Source organism: Brachyistius frenatus, unplaced genomic scaffold, assembly GCF_029030835.1.
Source record: "Brachyistius frenatus isolate BFR_SWC_R1_liver_20210118 unplaced genomic scaffold, ASM2903083v1 Contig_82, whole genome shotgun sequence".
In the NCBI taxonomy this organism is placed as follows: Eukaryota; Metazoa; Chordata; class Actinopteri; family Embiotocidae; genus Brachyistius; species Brachyistius frenatus.
The window spans coordinates 443,805-470,706 of NW_027210681.1; positions in this window are offsets into that span (position 1 = coordinate 443,805).

Here is a 26,902-nt window from a genome sequence, read left to right on the forward strand (position 1 = left end):
AGACTAGTTACCGGCGAGAAGCCCAGAGAGTCCCAGACGGATCAAAGCAGAGGCACAATGCAGGAGCCGTCACTCATTTTGTTCGAGCCCCTCCCACCACACGGCACCGGAGGAGGGAAGAATAACAAACAACAACTAAGGAGAGAAGGAGTTTCAAACCAAAACCCAAACTTTAAATGGATTGAATGTTTATTATGTATCTTTATAATCTGGATCTTATAGGACTTCAAGTCTCTAAAACTGGTTCTGTGTGAATCAGTTGATCTTCTATTAATGCAATAACCCTGTAGTTCCTCCAAGGGTAGCTCTAAACTTATCAATTTAGACTGTTAATGGAGTTACATTACAGCCTTCTCAGATTTTCTATTGTTGGAGGCCCTTTTTGAATGTACTTATTATGTGGATATTGGTTCTACATATTTTTATATTTTATTTGAGGTCGATGAGGATCTTTGGGATGTGTTGTAATTGTCTTATCTGTACATGTCTAAGTTATTAGACTACGAATACAATATCAAATATTAAAAATGATCTATAATATGACATTCCTGAATAGTTTGGAAATGAATTTATATGTGAGGCAAGGCGCAACCCCAAGCAAAGGAAAAAAGAAAATGAAATAAGATCCACAAATCGAGATTAAATAGTGTGGAAGCGAAAAAGACATGAGACAAAAAAGACTAATAATATTTTGAGTTTTTGCATCAACTGCTTACTTTGACTATTATGTTAATGCCAGCAGGCAGTTCAAATGGCTGAGCCTCAGTAAATCCATCCTCGGTTCAAATCAATTTACCAGTGTACAGCCCGGTGTAAAAACAACCTTCAAGATGCTCGTTGTAAAACCATGAACTGTTTCCTCTCGTTTTATTGTGTCTTTATCTTGTGTGTGTGTGTGTGTGTGTGTGTGTGTGTGTGTGTGTGTGTGTGTGTGTGTGTGTGTGTGTGTACCGATGTGTGCCTACTAGGATGAGATAGCATCGCGGGACAGACGCAGGCGTAAAGTCATGCAGATAGCCATCTGCCTGGAGGAGAACCCTTCAATTGGTCCTGCTGGGGGGAGGAGGAGGAGGATGGGGGGGGGGTCTTTCTGTCTTGTGACAAACAAATATACGGCAGCATGACTCTGTGAAAGCGGAGCCATCGTGATGCTGCACCGCTTCGAATCAATTGTTAATAATCACACCGGCAAACAGCCAGGGGGACACACACTATACACCGACCCATCTGCACCTCCACCTGATGAAGAGGACTCTTTGGATTACGTACAAATATACGGATGAAGTGTAAAAACTATAGCTCCCATCACAGAAGCAGTACACAGACCTGCAATATGTCCTCAGTTCATTCTTCTGCATAAGAATGTAAAAACACCTTCAGAATAAAAATTTAAAAAAATAAAAATCAACAAATCTCTGCCACAATTTCTGGGACAATATTTTATATACAATGTTTGACAACCTGCTTTTATTTCATTTTTATCATTTATTATAAATGTGTGTACGAAATGATTATTGTACCGTTTGAAGCTAATTTCGTTGGAAAAATATATTCTATTCTATTCTCAGACGCGCTTTTATCTCTAAAGTAGAACAGTTAGTAATTGACTGCAGAGAAATCTGAACCTTAACTGGTCTTAATTATAGTATATCATGGCCTGTGCTGGATTATGGATTAATTACCCGTCCTTACCTACAGTGAGAGCGGCGACGGTGAACGAGCTCGGCGTGTTTTGTCCCACTTTGACGGAGGTGGAATTTAAGAAGTTATTTCAGAGCTCAACTTACAAATAGAGAGCGAACTCATGAATGCATCTTCGATACGACGATACCAGCCACAGCTCTGCGCATTGTGATGTCAACTTGATAAATATGACATCATAACAAAACAATACAACAAATGGGTTAAGCCCTGTAGTGATTACTCATATAGAGACTTGTTTTTTTTGCCCCAGTGCATGCTGGGTAAGTTGTTAACCCACTGTGACCCTGCACAGGACATGCATTTATAAAGGATGAATGGCTGCACTATGCATTCATTAAAAAATAATCCGTTATTGTTATCATATTCAAAGAAAAATAAAGTATAAAGAATGAGCACAAGGATGCGACTCATTTCTAATTCAGACGTCTTTTAATGGAGAACATTCAAAATGTCTAGCGTGACATGAAATGGCTTCTGTTGTCCAACCGGGTTTCATTTTATGATATAACCGAGGGAAAATGTGAAAACTGGACAACAGAGCATTCAGTAATAAAGCTTTTGTCTCCTCTGTAAACTCGTCCCGTATTATGTTCAGTATTATGTTTCTGTTTGTATAATAATCCTGCTGTTAGCTCGAGCTGTCTGTAACCATGGAGGGTTTATATTTAGACTCTGAACATAGTTTTATTTCGAAGTTGTTGTTGGTTTTTTTGCCCCCTGACTCATTTTTAGTTGTGAGTATCGCTGTCGGCGATGTTGTTTTCTAACATGCTAATGCCATCTGTCATTTACCATCACGCAGAGTAACCCCATCATAGATCACAATGTAGGTGATATCATGAATCCCACACCTTAAAAAAACATGCTCAGATAAAATCAGGATATCCTTCGCAAAAGATGACCATTACAAAACAGTGAACACTTAACTGCAGCAGGTCTCCAGTCTGAACGATCTTCAACACCCGACGATCAAACATTAAATGTGTAGACTTAAACAACCAATATATGCTGCGACATTTTTTTTTTTTTATCACCAATTAGATAGTAACAAGGCTCAAAAAGCACAACATTGAAGATAAAGTCTGATGAGTCTTTTAAAGTGGTCGTGTACATTCAACCCAGCATCGCGCCAAAGCGTGAAATAGACACGCCGGTTCACTACGATGAAAAGCGTGAGATAGACACGCTTTGAGCTGTCTGGGCGTGAAAGTTACACGTTTTCCCGCATAAAAGTGTACTTTCCTAAAACGCAGAGCAAAACAAAGCGATGCAGGTAAACACACCTGGACACAAACAAATGCATTGTTGCGCAGAGATGTGGAGATAGAAGAATCAAGGGGAGTACACGAGGAGGAAAAGAGATGTATCGAGAGAAAAACCCTCCCATGCGAGCCCTCGCCAGCTGATGACCTTTGTGTTAATGATATTGCTTGTTTCTATCCTGACTGCGACTTTTTTTTTTTTTTTTTTAATTAATGGGCAAACAAATATATTTCCCTCCCATCACAAGGCAACAACTACCAAAGCAGCTCTACTCCGAAAAGGTCAGAGTGATAGCAGTTTGTTCGGAGCAATATAATCGAATCAGACTCTTCAGCAATATCACGCACAAATTCAATCAAACTTTCTAATTATTCTGTTTAATTTGCTATAAAAACAGGCTCTGCAACACATTTGTTTCACACGAAATAAAAAAAAATGAATAAATCAAATCATCATGTGGAAATTGTATCAACTAATAATATTTCTGAGAGCTTTTTTGGAGTAAAAGAAACATACGCAAGACTAAATTAGGATCATTTAAAATAGCCAACATTTGTATCACTACTTTATAACAATAGTTAATCACAGCCTCATGTTTCTGTACAGGACAGGATAAAGGTGTGTTATCAATATGATATTATGGGAAGTTAAGCTTCTACAAAAGGCTTAACTCTGTTTGACTTGGCGGTTATCTTTGTTAGATGTTACGTATCATGTAGTCGACCTTCCCGACAGACGACACCGACAAAAAAAAATATCAGAGCTCATTATACGCAGCTCTTTTTAAAAAAAAAGCAGAGGTCATTACCGGACAGAAGAGGCTCAGTTTGAGAGCGCCAACATGTGACAGTTCAAGCAGACCGGTTCCAGATTAGCGCCCTGCTCCCTTACATGTCTCATGCATCAGAGGCCTGAGGATTAAGCAGCCATGTAATGTTTTATCTCGGCCTGAATGTCATTCCTATTACATTAAAATGGCAGGGGTATCAGTCGGGTCAGGCCGGGTCGAGCCCCGGAGCTTTGAGGGGGTAAGGGGGGGGGGGTCGCATATACACACACCTGCAAGTGCACACAGAGATGAATCGCTGCTGAGGTGCAGCTGTTACCCACCACATTTGTAGAGGCCACAATAACAAATTCAAATGATGCAGCCTAATAATCTGTATCTATCTTGTCATGCAGAAAAACATCGTTAAAGCAAGTTACACTGAAAACGAACTGTAGAATCGTCATATTTCTTTCCAATAATTAACGAAGAGACTCCTTGTTTTTACTTTACCGTGATAACAGTACGCAACTTTTTGGGTTTCAGACATGCGTGATCATTTCATGCCCTTTTAATGCCGGGTCTCCCCTCCTCGTGTGCAAACGTTCCAGCAAAACAACAACATTTTGCAAAGATGTCTGTGACAGGTTTCAAGAAATACAAACAAGACGAGGAGGATGTATGATGACATATGATAACAGGATGATATATGGTGCAGCCAGACCATTATCCAGCAGCGTGGAGTGGAGACCAGTTCGGGTAAGTGAGGCAAGTACAAAAAAAAAGGACAGAAGACACAATTTCCTGCCCTGAACCCAGCCTGGCATATTTTGTAAATAATGTTCACAACTGTAAATATTTACCAGTGCTATTTGACATTTTTTGTAATTATAAAATCAAAGGCCCGTTTTCTTTGTTTTTTTGCTTTTATCACTGGAAACCTCAGTTTCCTCAATAAACCGCCCCGGAGCTGAATGGACAATTTCTGCTGAATCAATGGAAATACATCCCAGTGTGTGTGCCCGAGGTCACTCTCTGGAGACCGAATGATGGACCCCAGAGGACAGCCGAGACACATTAATTCTACCCTGGACACCGGTGGGGTCAGAGGTCATCCAGTCTTTACAAATTCAATGTATCGTTGGGGATTTTGCCATAGATTGATAGAAAAGGTGCAATTAAAATGATAATAAAAAAGATGACCATTTCCTAAAATAAATAAAATATTGCGAAACAAGACACTCACAGCAAGGAACCCACAAAGCATTTGTACTAACTCACACAGCTTTTTAGCCCCTTTTAGTTAATTATTTTGGTTTTTATAACAAATACAGCGTATGGTGGTGCTGTAGGCAGCTGTATAAACCAAACATGCTGCCTTCAAATGACCACGAACGGTTTACAAACGTTGTGTTTAAGCTTGTTGGGGAGTTCTCCTGCCCCCCAGTGGACAAAATAAATCAAAAGCAACTTTAAGGAGCCCCCCCTCAGTTCCTGTTGTCTTATCTACATAACTGTGGCTTACCTTGGCTCACGGATGGTGGTAGGATCTGGCGGTCAAAATAATTGGTGGTGGAACAAATCTGCTGGTGATCTTCAGGGGCCCCCTCCTCCAAGCAACCTGGTGGTTCAATCAGTGGTCTAGTTTTAGTCAATATCTATTGACAGGAGTGTGAGGTCAAGTATAAATCAATAACTAAAACAAATTATGGGGTATGCCCTATTGGCCAATAGGTGTTATTTAGATACACGTTACACAGCCCATTTTACCACATTTCATTTACAACCATTCAGACTGATATCGTGTTGGACTTTCAGACTCAAAGACTGCTCGTCTCTATCAGATCTGATCTGATCTTAATGTGGAGCCCTGCTCAGGATAAGGTCAGGGCTTCTGTGTCTGATAAAATGGATGATTTGTCTGAAGCTGGTGGGTGTTGATGATGTGGACATCAGCGGGGTCATGATTGGTCTTGTCCTCTGTGTTGTGATAAGGGTCAGCACACAACCCGGTTTAATTGCCATCTAGTCCCAGGCTACTTTTCCAAGGTCCTGATCATTATCAAACATGTTCAGAAGTTCAGCCGCAGTCTCGTTGACTGAACAACTGAAGAGGGGAAACTGTCACTTAAGATGACATGAAGGACGTGTGATACTTGACTGAGGGGTTAACTGATATGTATGTCCTGGCCTCATTTAAATTAAACTATTTCTATTATTATAATCAATACTGTATATACAAGTAGGATGTAGCTTCCGGCTCTGAAAAATTAGGCCATTGCAGAAGTGTCTTAAGTTGCAATACCACCGAGTGCCACTAGAGGTCGGCTCCATAGACTCCCATTCAACTTCTTTCATGAAATTCAAAGCCAATAATTGTTTTTCATGAGTTATTTTGGTGTTATTTTAGCGAAAGTCGCTCCTTATTAGTTTTCTGGAAGTCCATCTGAAAATAAATCCGTCATTAATTAGAAAATATGCTTCAAAAAGCAGTGTTTTTGGGGGCGTGTCTGTTTGATTGATCGAACTCGAGGCTTCATAACGGGCCTTTCACAAACTAATGAGTGACGTCACTCATTGGTTTGTGAACGGTTTTCCGCCTGATTATGTCACTCTCTCAGATATCATGTTGTTTTTCAGTCCAATGCTCCACTGCAAAAATAAATCATCTGTAAACAACTCTCTTCTTTGGCTTCTTTTAACAATTTGCAACCACAACTAGTCAGGGCAAGTTTGTAAAAAAAAAAAATCAACCTTGAGCAGATTGAGAAAATATCTCGAGACCAACTAAAAAAATTCAGGTGGTCAAAAGTTATAATGTTGACTAATGAGACTTTTTATTTCAGGATCAAGCTACTATCTGTCTGCCATTTGATGCAGATGAGGTAATGCCCTGGCAGTTTAGCAGAGCTTTATTGCTTTATTGCTTCTGGCTTCTTGATGGCGGCGGCGGTGCCCAACCAAACTGTAAAACCCGTTGGCTGTTAAACCAGCCGGTGAGCTGAAATATGCTAAGGTGCTCCAACGAACTGTGGGAACTGAGTTACAAGATGGTAACACAGTTATCTATCTGGTAGCGACAGTATTTATATATTTCATATTCATTTAAGTCAAGTCTAATACATATTACTGTAGCAGCAAAAAACAGTTTAACATTATTATTGTACATCGAGATATTTTGTGTTTTGCTTGAAGAGAGTTGGTTATTTTCACAGTGTTTTGTTTGAAATGTATGAATTAAGACATTTAAGAAGTGTAACTAATGTTGAAGAAAACAAGTCATTTTGCCTGAAATGAGACATATCTGCTTCGCTCCTCGGATGTTGTTTTTTTTTCTAGCCGAGTGTTTCTGTCTACTTGCAGCTCAAAGACTGTGTTCGAGTGGGCAGGTTTAGTCTGGCATCTCCTCTGCATGTAATGAGTGTTAACTCATGAAACGTTCCTGAATGCCGAATCATTTGGAGGCAACACACATCCTGAAAAAAACCTGAGTTATTGTTGATTATGCAAACAAATCAACCCTGGAATGAATTTCCTTTTGCCCTCATTTTATTTGTTTGTTTTCAGCCCCCTCCCCCCATCTCAGCCATTTCCTCAGCTTGGAAAATTGGTGTTGTTTGTGCATAGATCCTCTGTTATCTCATTAAGTCCTCCAAACATTCGAGCTGCCTGAAGCCTCCATTATTCTTTTTATCTCTGATTAGGGGATTCTATTAAAAAAGTAAATGAGGTCTGTGGGGTCCCTGTTTTTGCCGCCCTTTATTTTTTTTATTTTTTTCCCCTAACAAAACTTGTCGTAACCACATGCTTGGGCTTTGTAAGTGTACATTGATTTAGAAAAGGTTCACTCGTCTGAATGAAACCAATAAAGGCTATTCATATCGGGTTTTCATCTAAAGGGTTTGCGCTCTGAACCCTTTTGATTAAAACCCAAGTCATCATCTCTAACAATGATGGCATCAATCAAGTTTTTCGCTGATTTTCAGAGCTCTTTGAGATGCAGCTATTTTGAAGCCTACAATGCAAAATGTGAATATGTGGTGTGTGAAAAAAAAGTGTGTCAGCTTCAGTTTAAGCCAATATTATCCACCAGAATTACGACAACAAAACAAAATTGCTTCAAAAGAGCACGGCTGCTTTGAGACAAAGAGCTGCTATGTGAGAGCGGTGCGGGGGCTAAAATAAAAAAAAAAAGAAAAGGGAAATGGGACATGTAGAGTTTGCAGCACTTAGGAGGGAAAATTACAGGAATTAAAATAGTCATAGAGGCTGATTTAATTCCCCGTGTGATGCACGCAGCCTATACGAGGTATTAACAATGACAATGCAGCCCACACTGTGGTCGACTGTGAATTGCTTCAGACTGGTGGCTTTTGGAATGTTTCTTTTATTGCTGTGAAGAAGGAGATCAAAACTGCTGTCATTTCTATCACCCATCAAACTTAAATCAGCATGAATTGCAAACTCGAGCATGTTTCCACAGTTATGTTAAGACAACTCAACACACTTAATTACGTTTAAAAAAAAAATCGATTAAATATTGAAATTCAGAAATGACGCGTGGTCTTTATTGTTTTCAGCGACTTGCTCAGTTTACTTGTCATCATTTAGAAAAATTTTTTTATTGATTAGCAGGTTACAAGTAAATGACAAGTTTCAGCATTTAGTCCCGGGTCAAGTTTCAAGTCTTTACCGATGAGGTTTGAGTCCGAAGTATCCTTGAACTTAAAGACAGCAAGTAATTTAGCCACAATAACTAGCTAGAAAAAAAAAAGCATTTTCTCATACCGCTCGCACAGCACATAACGAGTTATAGACGACAGTTTACATTTTCTAAATGTGAAGTTATTACATAGCTTGCACAAAATGCTCCTACGCACTGAAAACTAATAGTGAGTTGCTCTTACGGTAACCTTTAGGACCAGTAGTAATAAGGCTACTGCTGGCCACCTGGCACTCATGGATTCCATTAATATTGCCCATAGCTTATTGACTTTACAAGAAGACAGTCACCCACAAAAAGGAAAATCTATCAAAAAATCAATACATTACTCAGCTGCTTAATGTCTTGAAAGACGGCTGTTAAATATGTTCCTCTTTTAGAGAACAGCACCCTGCAGTCAGCTTGGTTTTACATCGTCTACAATGTCACCCAATATCTGGGCATCTTCGAAACAACTCCTGTAAATTTGGTGTTTTTGTTAAGAACTACATCAAAGTAGTTGCAAACGAAACCACATCTATGAGGGAATTGGATGAGGAAGATCAGAAAGTCTATGATGCTGAGGGGAGAAAGGCTGCAATATCTGCAGATTTGGACAGAGGAGTTGGTCATTTGGAACAGCATTGTTTCCCCAGATAGTGACTTCAAAAATGTCGGGGCCAGAGGGAGCAAAGTGAGAACACTCAACCGAGGACTTGAAATACACTTTCAGAGAAGTGACAAAATAATGCAGAAGCAGACAGTTCTCTAAAAGTTCAGAGACTGCTCCTGTTGCACGCAAGACTGCGAGCGCCGGTATCGGTGCGTCTGCAATTACTTCGTGGACATAAAATCTGCAACAGAGACCCTTAAAAACACGTCGGAGAAGTCTACGGCGATGATGCATCGGAAAAAGGACAGAAAAAGGAGCATCAACTCAGGTACACAACCAGGTAGTTTTCTTTGACATTTGCAGGGTTTTGCACCATGAAACTGTCCAACAGGGTCAGACTGTCAACACCGAGCTCTACTGTGACTTCCCGAGGCGTCTGAGGGGAAACGTGATGCAAACAACCTGAAGCGTGGCGCGATGGCACTTTGGTTGTCCGACAATGACGATGCGACCGCTCACAGCGCCTTGAAAACGCACAATTTTGTTGCCCACGACAACATAATTGTCGTTCCCACCACGCCTACTCTACGTGTCTGCCTCCCTGAAAAGTATTTCTGTTCCCCCAAAAAAGGTTGTTGTGCCCTCTTTGCTCATATTCAGGTCAAATCCATCCAATGTATTTGTTTAACAACTAAATTGGTCTGCAATGCATAACGTTGCCTGCGTTCAAGCTGTCCCTTTGATTTCTTTTTATTGTATTTTCATTGAATTTTTTTTACAAAATAACAAAGTAAACAAACAAAATATTATATCATATCTCAATGTTGGATTTTTTTTTTTTTTTTTATCAACAAAATAACCAAGTTCAGACAACTCCATATCTCCATAGTGACAATTCTGTGTAACACCCATGTGATTCCCTCGTAAAGGCTTTCGAAGCAGAATAACATTTTCCGTCTCCTACAACATAAGTGCAGAGTAACAGAGAGGGTCGAGAATCCATGAGTGCTTCAACACAACACCCGGGGGGCTTATTCAAATTGATGTTGTGAACTTGAGACGGGAGATCTCCCCAGTTTCGTCAATTCCTCCCATATTTTTCCAGAGCGGTTCCATCGTTTGGAGGAGTTTGCGTCTCCTCTAATAAAAATCACAATTAGACTTTTTTTTTTTTACAGTTACAGTTAGTGAACTCACTGTATTTCATTGACAGTTTTTTTTTAAGGTGCCGTGTCAAATTAGTAGCATCAAACGCAGCTTTGTGACAACCGCCGGGAGAAAATGCTGCATTACAGACATGGCATGTGTTGCTTTTGTACATTTCTGCTTCCTGGCACAAACTTTGCTCCCTGTTCATGATACTCGAGCAAAACTAAGGATCAGGCTAAATGTAGCTCAGGATGGTAGACAAAAAAAATGCCTCGATCGGCCCCAATAGCGATCTTTAAAATGGACTCGATACATCCCTATTAAGGTATTCTTAAGAAAAGCACTGTACATCCTGTACCCTTTCAGCCAGCTGAAGTCTATATTATTACATTCTGTGGGATAGAGTACAGCAAAATCGTTTTCTTTCTTTTCATTTCAGCTCAGTAAAACTTATATCTGTCACATTATTCCAACATATTTGTCCTGTTTTCTCCAAAATAGAAAATAAAAACCCACCAATACTCCTGACTCCACTTTAACAGCCATCAAAGCCATTGATCAGTGAGACTGAAGAATGAAGTGTGGGCTCATAAACAGGGGATAGCTGCCCCCTCCAACACACATACAACACATACGGATGCATTAACACACACAAGCTCCCACAACGGGGATCCTTCTCTTTTTCTTCCTCATGTGACACGCCGCCGGTTGCCATGGTTCCTTCTCATGTCACGGTTTTACTAATGAAGGCAAGAAACAGTTGAGGTCTGTTCACTGACATTAGTTGCCTTCCCATTTAATTAGCCTCAGGGATGACCAAAGGGGCTTTCTTAACTGATTATTCAAAGGGGATCCTGGTTAGCGGATGAAGTTGTGTTGAAGAGGGAAAAAAAAAGAAAAACAGGAGAGGAAGAACGTGCGGTGCGATGAGGCCACGTGGAAGTGGCGATAAAGACAAAAAGCCAGAGCTGAGGAGAAGGGAATGAGAGGAAGACGGGATGAGAATAAGGGAGTGACTTTAACAGAGTAAAAAACACTTTATTTTAACCCTAATTTGTGGCACATTACTCACACCTGCACAAGAGTGTGTTGCCCTTGAGTGGTGGAGAGCAGTATAGGATTGTTTTTCTATGATGTAAAGCTCATCTACAGTACTTGTCAATGTGACTCTAAACCCTAGGATTCATGTACCGACCAAAGACTATATAAACGTGTTCATAGCTCCCAGGTCTGAAAAATGAGGCAGATGCTGCAGTACCATCGACTGCCACTAGAGGTCGGCTCCAAAAAGCCTCCGGCTCCATAGACTCCCATTCAACTTCTCTCATCAAATCCAAAGTGAATAAAATGTGTCCATCAGTTCTCTCGGTGTTGTTAGCTAAAGTCACTCCTTCTTCTTAGTTTTCTGGAGGTCCATCTGAAAATAATCCCTCATTCATTAGAAAAGAAGATTCAAGAAGACCTGTTTTTGGGGGCGTGTCTGTTTGATTGACAGGCCTGTGGTGCAGTCAGGTTACAGCTATTGGTGGGTCAGGTTTCCAATCAGATCAATCAGATCCACCGCTGGCTCCTCCCCCAGTTCGTCCAAATATGGTCACTTCCTGCTCCAAACTAGCAAAGATGGTGTCGGCCAAAATCCAAACTCGAACCTTCACAACGGCCGTGAGTCGTGAGAAGTATAGGATTTCTTTTTTTAATAATGTAAAGCTTATCTACACTACTTGTCGATGTGATTCTAAGCCCTCCTTTGTACTAGAAAGCTGAGCCGCCAACTTATAATAGCAGGACGTGAGGAGCAGCTATCTGCTATATTTTCCACCCCCCCAAAAAAAACAACAACCTCTGATTCCAAAATGCACTTTGGTATCAAGTTCATTTTAATGAAAACTCTTTCAAGTCAAAGCCGGTCTATTTGGTAAATGAAGAAAGTGGAGTCGTCCATCAAACACATTTAGCCACTTTGATCTTCCTGACAGCTTTTGACAGCAGAGTAAGAGTAGGGGGGGACGGTGTGTCTGGAGTGTGTGTTTGTGTGTGTGTGTGTGTGTGTGTGTGTGTGTGTGTGTGTGTGTGTGTGTGTGTGTGTGTGTGTGTGTGTGTGTGTGTGTGTGTGTGTGTGTGTGTGTGTGTGTGAGAAAGATTGTGTTTCGAGAGCATTAAAGACACTTCCCTGATCCATGTATCTGTTGCAAATACATAAAAAGTGATGTTTTTTTTTAATGTTTGGACCTTAAGGACAAACTGACTAATATTTGTGATTTTTTTTAATTTTAATTTTTTATCTTCCACTGCCGTTCACCGTTTTCCACCAGGAACTCAGGACACTCGTCCGCATCTCGTAACGCCTCGTGTTCTCGCCTCCCATCGGCCCTTCCTACTCCCTACCTCTTTCATCCGTCTCTGTCCCCTCCCTCCTTCGTCTCCTCTCTCCCTCCTGTCTCCCTCTGGTTCATTGAGCGGTGAGCTTTGTAAATGTTTAATGCGGCGTCCTGTGTGGAAAGTGTTGGCTGTAACATGAAGGGACAGTCCGGAGAGGCTGCGGATGTGAGGTGTGCTCTGATTCCGAAGCCGTGCTGTTGAAAGAAACGATGCAGAGTTTAAGAGTTATGCGTACACACGATCCATCGATTGAATTATACCAATTTTGCATATGAGAGTTTACCAACTATATCAGAGAATATATGAAAAAAAATCAACTCTAGCCATGACTTTTTTTTTTTTTTTAAATTGAACTGATACCTCGGATTTGATCCCAGTGGGAGAATGGCAACAACAACAAAACAGAGCTGCACTGCTGTCTGTGTGTGCAGCAGCTGCTTTATTACACCTATAACCACACCCAGCAGTGATGTAAGAGTGTGCTGACACACTCTCTAGTACAATCATACATCAGTGCAGCAAAAAAAAACCACAAGAGGTGAGCAAAATACAAACAAGATTTTTTTTGGCGATATTTGATTTGCTGCAACTCTGTGCAGACGTTGGATGCACTTTAGGTTTTTTAATTGTCATCCATCACACCAGGAAACAACCCCAAACACACAACCATGGCCCTGATCTCAACATTGTGGAGTCAAGTGTGGGATTACCTGAAGAGACAGAAGACACAGAGACAGACTAGATCCACAGAAGAACTAACTAGCGCTTCAAAGCACATTAAATCTCCCTTTGTGGGAGAATGAGCGCAAAATTGAATTGTGTGCTTTCACACACAATTCTAAAGGAGCTCAATCATTTTGACAAGTTGTTTTTTTTCCAGACATCGATTGAATAATTTTATGGCCGCGCTGATGACGGACCAACTCCAGTCTGCATAATGGAGCAATTTCCACTCAAACCATAGACAAAAAACAAACAAACAAACAACCATGTCATTTCTTTGATATTATAATCCGCAAACAGAAGATTAAACCTTCAAATGTAACCGCCAATGACGCCACTTCGATGGAGCGACTAACTCTAGATGCAAAATGTTTGCAAGTTCGATTGTCAAGTAATATTTTATGTACACTTCACAGAGCCTGCTGACAGTCAGTTAACTAGTAAATAAACTGGGGCTGTTTATTTTCAACACAAACCTTCTAATGGTTTTCTCTGTTAAACACACATTTTTAGGCCAACTGTAAAAAACTTCTCAACACATATTTTAGATGGCCTTTTTATTTCCATTGATATTTCTTTATGTTTTTTTGGGTGACTTCAGACCTGCTCCCATAAATGCTGACAACGTCATCTACATTACAACACACTATCATGCATTTTTTCCTATAAGATGCACTGAATGCTCCTTTTGTCCCTTTTTACTGTTGATACTTTAATCGTTACATGCAACTGTCAGGACACCGTCGACATGCTGCAGCATTGCATGTATGGTCAAATGAAATGAACTAAATCAACAAAAAAGATAAATATTTTGCATGGTTAGATTGTATATTAAGGGCAATAAAAGTGCAGATAAAGTCAAAGTACACAGGAGAAAATGATTGAAAGCCACAGAATCGAATGTTAATTTAGATTTAAAAGTAGCTAAAGTTAAGAAGCTTTTATATTGGCTCCATCTCAATACGGTGTTGCACTTAAATTCAGCATCACGGTGTTTGTTTTTTACTCTGCAGGTAAAATTTAACTGCTGACTGCTCTGAAGATCTAAGGGGACCTACTGGGTTCCTCAAGCATATCAAAAATGCATTTTGGCCTTCAGCCACTAAGTGATTTATAAACCAGGAGCAGCACTTTTACTTCTCTTCTATACCTGGAAGCCAATGAGAAAACTTCAAGTCCAACTGCAATTAAATTGCCTGTTTTATTTTCTCCTACAGAATACAGATTAGCTAGGTAAAAAAAAAAAAGAAGAGTTTTTTTTTTTTTTTTTATGACTGTGCACATAGCAGTTGGCATGCCTCTAATTATCTATGCAGTAAGATGAAGATTCTCTTTGTAGCACAGTACAGTAACACGAGACATTACTAACTGTACTCGTGTGACTCTCTTTTGAAGACAACAGACAGTAAAAGCCTGGATATGTCTTACTGGTAGCTTTTTAAGTCTCATTATCTTCAAGCAAAAACACATCTTTACCAGTAAACAAACATACATACAGGTTACAGATCTCGCAGCACTCACGTCATTTTCCTGGCGAGCTGCCTGCTCAGCTTTTAGTTTTACATCATAAAACAGCTTTAAATTACCCACAAATATAACGATTGGTCTGTTCAGACAGTATGTTGAAAGGTGAACTGCACATTTTTAGGTAGTTCTTGGGGAATTTCTTAAAAAAACATTCACTTGGTCCCAAGGATGAACTGATTCAATTTGGGGTCAACAGTCAAGGTCACTGTGACCCCACGTCCATCCTCTATTATGGATGCAATATCTTTGAAACACCTTGTGGGAATTTCTTCAAATTTGGCACAAATATTTGCTTGGACTCAAAGATAAACTGTGACCTGGAAAAAAAAAAAAAAAAACACGTTTGTGGCCGTAATTCAATAATTAATTTGGTAATTCTGACCTTTTATAGGTGACAGGCCAACTTCAATGTGACAAAAACATTTTGCAGCAACAAGCCATTATTCAAAGCCATAACTCATGAACTAAACTAACACGTAGTTTGTGACCATATTTCACCTTTGGTTGGACACTAAATAAGTGACACTAATCTCGGGTCTCTCCCTTTAAAACCGATTGTATAGATTTTCTGTGCTGCTGGGTTGAAGATGTGTATGAAGCATTGATATTTCAGAATCTGTAGCTTCTTAGTGGCAACATCTATATTTAAATCACCGGCTACAGTCAGTCAGCTTTAATGGACAACCCTTAAAGATTTACTGCAAATATTATGAGTCATGGATGTTAACAGGAACTTGACTGGTTGGAGGCAAACAACCACAAAGCAGTAATTCTAGTTTTCTGTAGTAAAAATACCTGTGCTACTAATTCCTTTTTCTCCTGTCTCCTTTTTCCTGGGTAAATTGTTTTTGTTACTTTACTCACACTGTAGATTTCTCAGTGATGTGACATAAACCAATTAGTTTGTAAATTAAAGTTTCTGGGCCTCAGTGCCCTTCTCAGCTTCAAGTGCAGAGTAAAACAAGTTATTAGCTTTTTAAAAGATTATTTAGACACTATTTTTAATTACGCATCAGTTGTACTTTATGAATAATGGGACTTGTTTAAAAAGTTCTCGAGAGTTTTGTTAGAGCTCCAGCATCATCTTAAAATTACATAGTTTTCTATTGGGTTTTTTAAGAACAACTGACCTGAGTACAACAACAACAAACAAAAAAAACCAGGTAAACTGCTTCTAAATTAGTTATTAATGATGTCATGTTGCTTTAAAAAAAAAAAAAAAAAAAAAAAAAAAAAAAACCTGCATTAAAAACATTATGTAATTCAGATTAATCAATAAAAATGAACGATAATAATGATGTTTTATTTGTATCCCAAGTAGTTCAGTTCAGGCAGAACTAAATCTAAAGACATTATTCAGTCTCCAGCCAAGTCTGCATCAACACCGAAGTAATTTAAAAAGTTTCACTTGCGGAAATTACCTTCATAATACCGGGGTCGTTTCAAAATTCCAGCCGTAGACTTTCTCTTTAACAGATGTATTATGATGTAAATAAAGGAAAATGCTACTGCTAATTATGTGGATTTGCAATATGTGCTGGTCACCTGTATAGTCCATGAAGGCAATAACCACATGGTACCTTTCATATCACACACCTCGAGTCTCCTGGAGGTCCCATTCATCTCCCTGCAAAAAGAGCGAATGAACTCCCACATCCACAGGCAGCGGGGGAAATCTCATCGAATTACTCCGCATGCAGTCTTTATTTATTCACAAATAAATCTGGATTTATTTTTCCTCAAATGTTTTTTTTTTTTTTTTTTTTATAGATAAACTTCCATTTCCCTAGATAAAGTACTGGATTATCATCTATATTTGGCAAAACAAAAATAAACACAATCATAGCAAACAAGTAATTCGATTTTAGTGGAGGTCTTAATCAAACTGTAAAGTTTTTACAATTGTGGAGTGACGAAATTGTTAGATAATCAAAAACGTAAAAAGTGTTTCTAATCATATATTGTTTCTTATTATAAGTTTTTTTATGTACCAAAAGCACTTCAATAAACAGTAAGGCCTTATTAAAACCAATGATAAGCAATTATTGATGCTTATGCCGTTAGGAAACTTAATGAAGTGCTTGTTCAAATTTGAAATGCATTGTGACTGGTGATATAAGACATTATGAGGGTAAGATTGTATAAAGCATTTAACTGTAAATAACTACTTAATGAAAATAATAACTATCTGGAGCAAATGAAGAATCCTTTATTCCTCTTATTGTTTTGCTGTTGAAGGTTATAATTTCTGTTTGGTGCTGTTTGTATTTTCTTGCTATGTGTTGTGTATTTTAAAAGCCCACCTCGAAGCAAGCATTTCAAACTAACTTAGTTAATAAATCTACGGTATATGGCATTGGTTCAAACTGTATAAATACATAATTTTTTTTTTTTTTAAATAGTATACATTGTAAAATGAGCTGTGAACCTGGTGCCTTCGGTTAGTAATTCAGAAAAATGTACTTACAATACTGTAGGTTTTCAATATGCCTGCATAATCTGCATTCAATCATTTAGTGTGAATTACTATAAAACAATGTTAATATAGAAACTATTTGTTGAAAATATATTTCAGAAACCACAGTCCTCAGACACATTCCAGGGACTGATAGCAATCACATGCAGCTCAGGTGTGACAAGATCATCAACATTATTATTAGAGAAAACAAAGCATTAATTTCTATCAAAGAACTACCAGGCAAATAGAGAAATAATGAGATGCCGTGAATTCGTTTCAATACCAGGAGTGCAGGAAATTACAGTAATTAGTGCTTAGGGAGGATGGAAAAAAAAAGTATCATTATAACATGTTACTAATTTAAAAAAAAAAAAATTGTTTCAATGTTTTAATATCATGATAATATATGAGAACCTGCAGCAAGTTTTTTTTTCTTTTTTCTTTTTTTTTCTCAGAACCTGTTTGGGTTGTACATGAGACTGGAAAGAAATGAAGATATTCTTCACAGTGTGTGTGCTCAGGGGATCCAGCTGGTGTTTCCTCTGAACACTATATGACTGCACATGGAACAGATTGAAACTCTGTTGGGCTGATAGACTGTAAAAACCAGCCAGCAACAAGGGGGAAAAAAAGTTACGTGTTTTGGTTAGTTAGTTGTCAAAAGGGAAAACGCAACACACTGCGGATACCAAAAAGAAATGACACCTGATAATTTCCCGTCACATTATTATTATTATTCTTATTATAGCAATGAGCATAATATGTCACTGGAATCTCAAAGTAACAGAATTCAGGGTGACAACTTAAAACTGAGTGTACAATGTTTAGGACAAGGAGCAGAAATGGTGCTCGTGGTGTCAAAGTCCTGCGCTCAATACGCCTAAGGGCTGATTAATAGCTCCACATACAGGCTCTATGCACCACAGATAACAAAGTGCTTTCTTTACCCACTCAATATAAAATGATCCAAACTGGCTAAACATACTGTGTTTGTCCATTTTGAACACAGCGTGCACACGGTCAGGCCACAGAGTGCAGGTCATGGAGAAATTGCCCATAATTCCTTGGATGCCACGAGCTTACTCACTGCAAATAAGGAGAATTCAACCTTTTTTGACCTGGATATGATAAAAGTATTGAAATGAAAATGCAAGATGATAACAAAACTGAAGCAACAAAAACCTGCAGGCAGCAGTATTATAAGCTTACCGTCTGACTGTGGTACATGAGCTCCTGAACGGGTTTGTTCAGTATTCTTTTGTGTAACGGCTTCATGTACACGAGGTATCAGGGGAGCGTGCAATTGGCATCAGCTGAGTTGAGTGTGCAGTTTGTAGTACCTTTGTAGTAACAGGCTTCATATTGTACCAAGAAGACGCCGCCTGCAGCGCTCGAAGACGAACTCAGCGACACTGAGTTTCTATTATTATTCAAGGTTATATGTAAATTTGGACGAGCTGGGGGAGGAGCCAGCGGTGGCGCTGACTGATCTGATTGGAAATCCAACGATACTACGTAGCCGTTCTAGCCGATAGCCGTAACCTGATTACACCACAGACCTGTCAATCAAACAGACATGCCAATTTTTTAGGCGTATTTTCTAATTAATGAGGGATTATTTTTCAGATGGACCTCCAGAAAACGAATAAAGATGAGCGACTTTAGCTAAAAACACCGAAATAACTCGTGGAGAAATTTTACAGGCTTAGAATTTTATGATAGAAGTTAAATGGGAGTCTATGGAGCCGGAGGCTTTTTGGAGCCGACCTCTAGTGGCACTCGGTGGTATTACAGCTTAAGGCACTTCTCCATCGGCCTCATTTTTATATGCTTGTATTTTTATGTTTGTTGGTCAGTTTGGTAACATGCAAAAAAAAACAAGTAAGCATGAGGTGATTTAAAAAAAAAACAACCTTTTTTTTACAGTGCGTCTGTCTCCTGAAGGCAGAACGTCTAAACACGATTTGTACCAAATCCATCAAAAGTAACAGTAAAAAAACAAAAACTTTTTAGCCGCCCCCTCTCTTCTGTGACGCCCCTAGAGCTCATGGGTTCAGAAGGGTGTACGTTCCTTGTCACTGCGAGTACGACAACTGCACTTCACAGACTGACAGGCAGCTTATTGAAAACAACACAATACAGACAAACTTTCCGGCCATCCTCCAAAACTTTCTCGGTCTCGACGTAGAAGTCTGTGCGATCGTCACACGGACACGCGCACGATGCTTAACATCAGCAGTTGGTCCGGTTGTGATTGGCAGATCATCCAGAGGCAACACAAAGCCTTTCTTCCACCCTCAAACTGAGCTGTCACTCAAAACGCGGAAGTGGGCAGCGCTGCAATATGGGCGCTGAAAATAGCCTGTCCTCACCTCGGGCATGTCAGGGGACACACAGAGCATAATGTTTCAGGCAGCTGCAGTTTTCTGAGAAGCCACACTCACCTGCACAGTCTGTTGTAATGTGGGATAAAGCCAACGGGCTTGTCACTCCTCAGGTGCAAAGTTTGAAAGCCTGCCCTCATTGCGCTTCAAGCCATAAATCAATCAGCCTTTTGTGCAGCACATTGTGGAATTGATGTCCGAGCAGGCTCACAAAGTCATTTTATATTCACACCCTCCAATCATGTAGATATGCACCTCTTTTCTCTAACCTCTTGCTGCGGTTGTTCGTGAATTTGGTACGTTTTCCGTAAAATTGTGTTCATTTTCAATTGCTGTACCGAAGGGATTTGTCAGCTCGGGCTCGATCTGTGTCATGTTTGCACAGATCGGCTCCGGAGCACATGAGCACAGCTTCCATGAAAAATTAAACGTGTCCTGTTGCAATAAATGGTTAAAACTTTGAACTGCGCTCTGACTGAAAGGAAAATCTGGAGGCACGCTGTGAAATGTAGGTCACCGTGCTCGTCTCCTAAATACAGCGGATTTATTTGACCAATTGTGTTTTCGATCTTTCAGTGTTTTTTTTTTTAGGATTTAATGAATCACAAATGCTGAAAATTGATGATTTAAAAAGTCAACACTGACTTAAAACCCGGGACGAGATGCATTGTCTCTCAATGTTTAATCTAAACCACATTATGTCACAAATTATAACCATGTTTCTTTTACTACTGTAAACCTGACAACATTCAGCTAACAGGACATGACCCTAATCTTCTCTGTCAAAAGTCATTCTATGCTCAATCATCCCTCGAACTAAACATGCAATAATCGGCTTTTTGTGAGTGCAATGGAAATGACTTTAGGAATTCAGAAGTTGATATAATACATGTGGAGCGTGTATAATTTAATCCACGACATTAACAAAATATCAGCAACGAAGGTTGATGACCTACAGTTCTTCTTATGTTGTGGAAATGGATATTACGCAACATCTCAATCCAGAATAAACTAATACAATGTGCACACGAGATGCAATCTCAGATTTGTAAGATTGGGATTATCTCATAGCGGCCGAAAATTACACCTGATTTAAATCTGACCGCTGTCTCCTTCATATAGAGTCGCCTTGTGCAGTGATACAGAGATTCAGCGCTCCCTGGAAGTCCTGTTTTGTAAGAGCTTCAAGCACCGTCAGCTATTTGTACTAAATCTCTCGCGCAGAGTCAATCGCCCCCCCCCCCCCCGAGACGTCATGAAGAAGCTGACGTTGATCAAACTACGTCGCTTGAAATACTTCGAAAAGGTTTTGCATTCACGCGCAACAGGAACACTCAGAACTTTTTGCAGTTTACGCATTTCCTGCTGTTGACATTAAAAAGCTTCATCTTTAATATCGTGATTTATAAATCAAGGTGGCACATAAACAAGGAACAGGAATCAGAAGCACTTCTCACTGTCCATATGTACCTTTAAAAAGCTCTGTGATGACAAGCCTTCGGTCGGCTACGTCTCTTTCACACTGAAGTGACCATTCAGGCTGTTTAAGCGGATGTTTGAAGGTCGTTGTGGATTTCATCTACTGCTGCCTCCTCTCTCCTCTGCCCTGCATTCACATCTATCTCACTGCTTTGTACTGCACCGCTGCCCCGGCGTTTTGTTTACCTCCAGCTCTGTGAAGTCTGAGCGCTGTTCTCTTTTGAAGCACAACAGAATGCCGAGGCAGCGCCGCACACTTCCCATTCAAATTAGCAGTGCATTACAAATGTTATTTCACATCGACACTGTCTGTGCTGTTGTAGATGTCGCGTGCCTGGAATGAAGTTCGGGCTTTTCTTTATATATTAATGTGTGGATAAGTGCCGGCACCCTGAGCCTGTTTATCTTCCATATGTTTGAAAAAAAAAAAAAAAAACTCAGCTGTGATTCATCTTCATCTACTGCCAATCCTCCCTTTCAATACTGGGAAGAAAAACACAACATGTTTTATACTGCAGCAATGCAGAAAATGAAATACTGTACACCCTGTAGCATTGATTATACAGGTACAAGTACATGTTATAATATAGTCTTTTTACTGCTAGCTGCAGTGTCTCACTATCGACACTATAAACTGTAAAATGTGCAAAGATTACATAAAGAGACTTTAGCTTGCAAAACCAAGATAACTCACGGAAAAAAATATTGACTGAGAATTTATTTAGACCAGCCGACCTCTAGTGGCACTCGGTGGTATTGCAGCTTGGGGCACTTCCGCATCAACCTCATTTTCAAACCTGGAAGCTGCGTCCACTTTTATACACAGTTAATGTTTGACTTCTATTTAATTTAGCAGACAAACCAATGACTAAAGAAGCACCCTGAAATCATCAAAGTAATATAAAGAAGGGAAACTTAATTGTATCTTATCTAACTTATAAATAAAATATTTGTATTCCTTGATCACAAAATATTGACAGTCATGTTTTACTGTTCAGTCAGTTTAATAATTACTACTGTATGAGACACTGGGTCTAAAGATTTTTAATTTAGTCTATTAAACAAATATCCTCTTTTAATAGTTTCTCATTTTCTGATTATGTTTAATCTCTTGTGATGTAAAGGATTGGACCTGATTCCCACCTGCAGTTAGGACACATGATGCTAAGGCAAACATTTTCTTTCTCAATGATCGGCTTCAAACTTTGCTGCATTTCTTCCCTCCTTGATTAGAGACGTTCATTTACTCTGGCAAATCTTTTGAGTTATTGTTTTGTTTACCTTAAAACTTACCCTAATTAAAATTGAAAATGTGCCATTTGGGAGAAGAAACTTTTGTGTCTTGATCAGATGTTCACAGGAAGATCATAAAAAAACTTTGCGAGGCTGAATCAGTTATAATTATGGCCATAAACATTTGTCACAGAATTTCTCCTCAGCCAGCAAAGCAAAACGACTTTAGCGAGCATCGCCTCAAAACTCACTCGAATGATGCATTGCAAACAAAGACAATGCTGTCGTGAGGCAATTCTGCAAACGGTAACCGGGCAGAAGTCTGAACTGGAACAATTGAACTTTATTGTCAATCCTCATCTCCCCCTAATGTGATTTGTACTCTGTTTGTTGTTGCTGCTCGTGGTCAACACCCCCTCATCTCTACTGGCAGGAACCTTTGCTCTCGTTTTGCCAAAAACGCTCTCAGGAGGACTGAAACAATTAAACTCCATATACAGTTAAACTCTATATGATTTGCTCCCTCATTACATTCCGGGTTCGCAATTCTAACAGATTCCGCACATCTGTGTCGATTTGCATTTCCAGACTTATAAATGGCTGCAGTGTTTTCCACTGCACTTCAACTTGCATCCATATCAGTTTCATTAATGTGTTTTTGTCGAACAATTTTAATCGTTACATCCTTTTACCAGCTGCACAGAATGAGTGTGCTGTTATAGTGTAATGTCCACTTTACAAGCTCTCTGCAAATACTGTATATAGTGCAAGAATGGATTTTTATATTGTTCCCCTTTGAATGTGTGTTTTGTGTTAATAGTTCATTGCTGTGTTGCGGTTTTCAAAACTAACATTACTGTTATTGTTTAACCTGTTAAAACTATGCTGAGACATTTATATCTAGTTGAATGTGTGTGTGTGTGTGTGTGTGTGTGTGTGTGTGTGTGTGTGTGTGTGTGTGTGTGTGTGTGTGTGTGTGTGTGTGTGTGTGTGTGTGTGTGTGCCTTGTACTTATGTCTTTGATGACAATTGTCAGACAGTGAAAATCACAACACCATCAAAATGAAGCTTTTTAAAATCTTCCACTTGCACTTTGAACTACCGCATCTTTAAAATGCATTTCATTCATTTTCTATATTTTTAAATGTCCCTTTATATGTGAAACACTGCATGCAATTTTCTTGCTATGAAGCACTTGGAGCTGCATTCGTTGCATGAAAAGTGCTAAACAAATAAATATTTGCCTTTAAACTACAGTTCAAATAAAGAAATAGTTTTCCAATGCGGTATATAACGTTCGAACTTTAAGCCGTGCTCCATGTTGCACTGAGCCGCCTCTGACTTCAGAAATAGCCTCTCCGATTAGTTCTGGGCGGAAGCAAAGCTTTTCACCGCGGCATAATTCTATTAATATGAAGTGACACCAGAAGCCCTCTGTGTCTCTGCCCTGCTTTTTTCCATTGCGTTTTCACTAAGCTTGAATTCCTGTTGTACAATCGGCATTTTCCAAAGGAAAACATGTTTCTGAATGGTTTTAACAAATACCGGTTTACCCATCAGACGAAGGATGTTGTATGATATTGCATGAACGTGTTTTTACAGGACATACTGAAAGCTTTCTAACGTGGCAGTTATTGTGATATTAAAGCTCTTTTTGACTCTGCAGTGAAATCACTCCAACTACGACTTCTCCCGCCATCAGTCCGTCTTTATTTCCAATTTATTCTCTCTATTACCTGCATTTTTATTTATATATATATATATATTCTGACTGCATCATATTTTTATATTAGCATTACCAACCGGTGCGAATGGACCAATTACTTGATCAGTGGCAGATGGCAGACAGATGGATCAATTCCCCGGGAATTGGTCGACGGTGTCACCGCTTCATGTTTCTGTTTGTACTTTGCGGTAACAGGAGAGCGACTGTTGTTTCTGACACCTAAAGTGATCTAATCTACGAGCTATTTAGTGGAAGCCTTCACGTTAAGTGATGAATGGAAATAACTTCCCCTGGGGTCCAGTTTTGAATGTCAGTTCAATGTACGAGCTCCGTTTGGAGCATTAAAAGTGCGCGACATTGTTTACATAAATCTTCAGAAGTCTAATAACCTAATATTCCCCATATTGACAGTTAAATGGAATAAGTAAAAATAACTATCAAATGGTGGCGTTGCCTTTGACTTTGCACCATACTCCCAGTCGTAAAACATTTATGTAAATTTGATTACACTATCAAAGGGACATAAAATGTTGTCTCACTCGCATTCATAGATAAAGCAGGTCCTACACTCAGTGTTTGAAACATGTGGATCCAGCTGTGGAACATTATCATCGCTTCTGATTAACATTTGAATTGATTATTTTTGTAATTACTGGTAAATTGTCAACGAATGAGAAAAAAGTATGAGTACTTTGCAGTAAACTGTGTAGTATACTGAAGATTATGTGTCATATACACATGTATACCATGTGTGATATCGTGTGTCAACGCATCCAGTGAAGCAGCAACAGCTTCAGTGGTCTGTCTATAGATGCATTCACTGACTTGAAGTGAGTAAATGGTGTAAATATGTCATTTATTATTAAGAACCATAGACTTGAGAGTAGTTTAAACAAAGAAACAAAAAAACAAAGACGGGGGCCATCATTTTGCCAAAGAAATCTTAAGGGTGAAATATAACCTACAGGGGGCATTACTATTTTTCTGAAATGAAAAACTCCTGAACTGAAGTGTTTCCACAGCTTTCTTTAATTAAAACGACAGAGTATGGTATTCATGGATGAAAAAGGAGCTGCCAGGAGGAGGACATCAAAAAAATTGCATCCCCTTCGGAGGAGATAACCGAAGGACACGAGGGATCTGAAGTTCGCGAATAAAATCGAACCACAGGTCACGCATGTCAGTGAAGCATTAAAGCCAATGAGGGCAAAGTTCTGTCATCACAGAAGTGGTTCCCAGCTGGTGCAGCCGGAGGAGAGCAACTGACTCAGAAAAACGGGAAGTCGCCATGTCGGTGACGTTCTGCAGCGCAGGTGAAAACTGACAAAACCAGCAAGCAGAAGAAAATAGACTTTAATGGTAAAAATGCTCCATGTTGTGCTTCAGAGAATGTAATTTGACAGCTTGTCAGACGCATGTGAGAAAAGAGCTGCTGAACGATATCACTCAATACCACAAATGTCAAGTTCCCGGTGGTAGCCATCGACCGTATGTAAAAGTAGCTTCCAGCTGTGAAAAATGAGGCTGAGGCAGAAGTGCCTTAAGCTGCAATACCACCGAGTGCCACTGGAGGTCGTCTCCAGAAAGTCACTCCTTATTAGTTTTCTGGTGGTCCATCTGAAAATAAGCCTGAATTCCTGCATGGCGCTCATTAACGTTACAAATTCATCAAATCACAGATTGAAAAGTCTGGAGCAGACGGCTTTAACATTTCGTGGCGCCATGAGAGCGCACCACAGTTTGCTCGAAGGGAAACCCTACATCACTCTCGTCGGACCGTCTGGATCCGACAACAGCTTTCACCAAAAACATGTTCCACAACGAAAAGTTTCGGCACTGGAAAATAAAACAACTTTTCTGTTCAGCATCAGAGTAAAACCACATCCTCAAAAGAAACTTGGCATTGTTTCCACTCCACCTACCCTCAAACTTTGGTGAGCTTAATGCATCTCTGGAAGGAGCCTGGGTGTGTGAGGCAGGAGGCAGGTTCTGTCAAGGATTTTCTTTGTAGGAAGATGAATCACTTCCCTGTCACCTAGTGGGAGGAAGGCCATGCATACTCATCCTTCCCTGAGTGGATTTTTTTTTTTTCAATATGCGTAGCAGCGTTCAAACTTCAGCATATGTCAAGTGAATAGATCGATAAAACTACACACTCGACTAAACTACTGTTTAATAATCTACTGACAACTAAGCTGCACACAAAGGGAGTTTCTACAGTGCAGATGTAAAAATCTTGAGAACAGATTCTAACGTTAGCTGGGATGTACCGTTAATGATCATCACACCATACGGCTCTGATGTGTCGCCACGTGTTTCTGAACATCTAGTATTTACTTGGACATCTTTTGAAAGCCATACCTGGCTGCTGAAGCTGTGTCAGTGAGGCTACTTACTTCTAGTACATTAGTATTGTATATTATCGTATATTAGTGTTTGGGCTGTCACACAATGACAACGATGTTCACTTGAAGAGTTGCAACGTCAAAGTTTGTCCACACCTCCCACTGAAACACCAATTTGAAAGGAATCCAGTTCGCAAGGTTTTTAGTGTCAAATGTCAACATGAACACATTCATCCAATATGTAATGATGATGCTTATATTGTACATAAAGCATGATTGTACTGTAGATGTTCTTGGTGTTTTTGTAACGAAGCAAAAAACAACATAATATTCCACTAAACTTTAAAGACGTTGTGGGCTCTCGTTTTTAACACTTAACCAGTCTGTGATTTATTGAAAGTTTAGACCAAAGTACAGGAAAAACTCCTGTTCTATCCACAAATAAAAAACG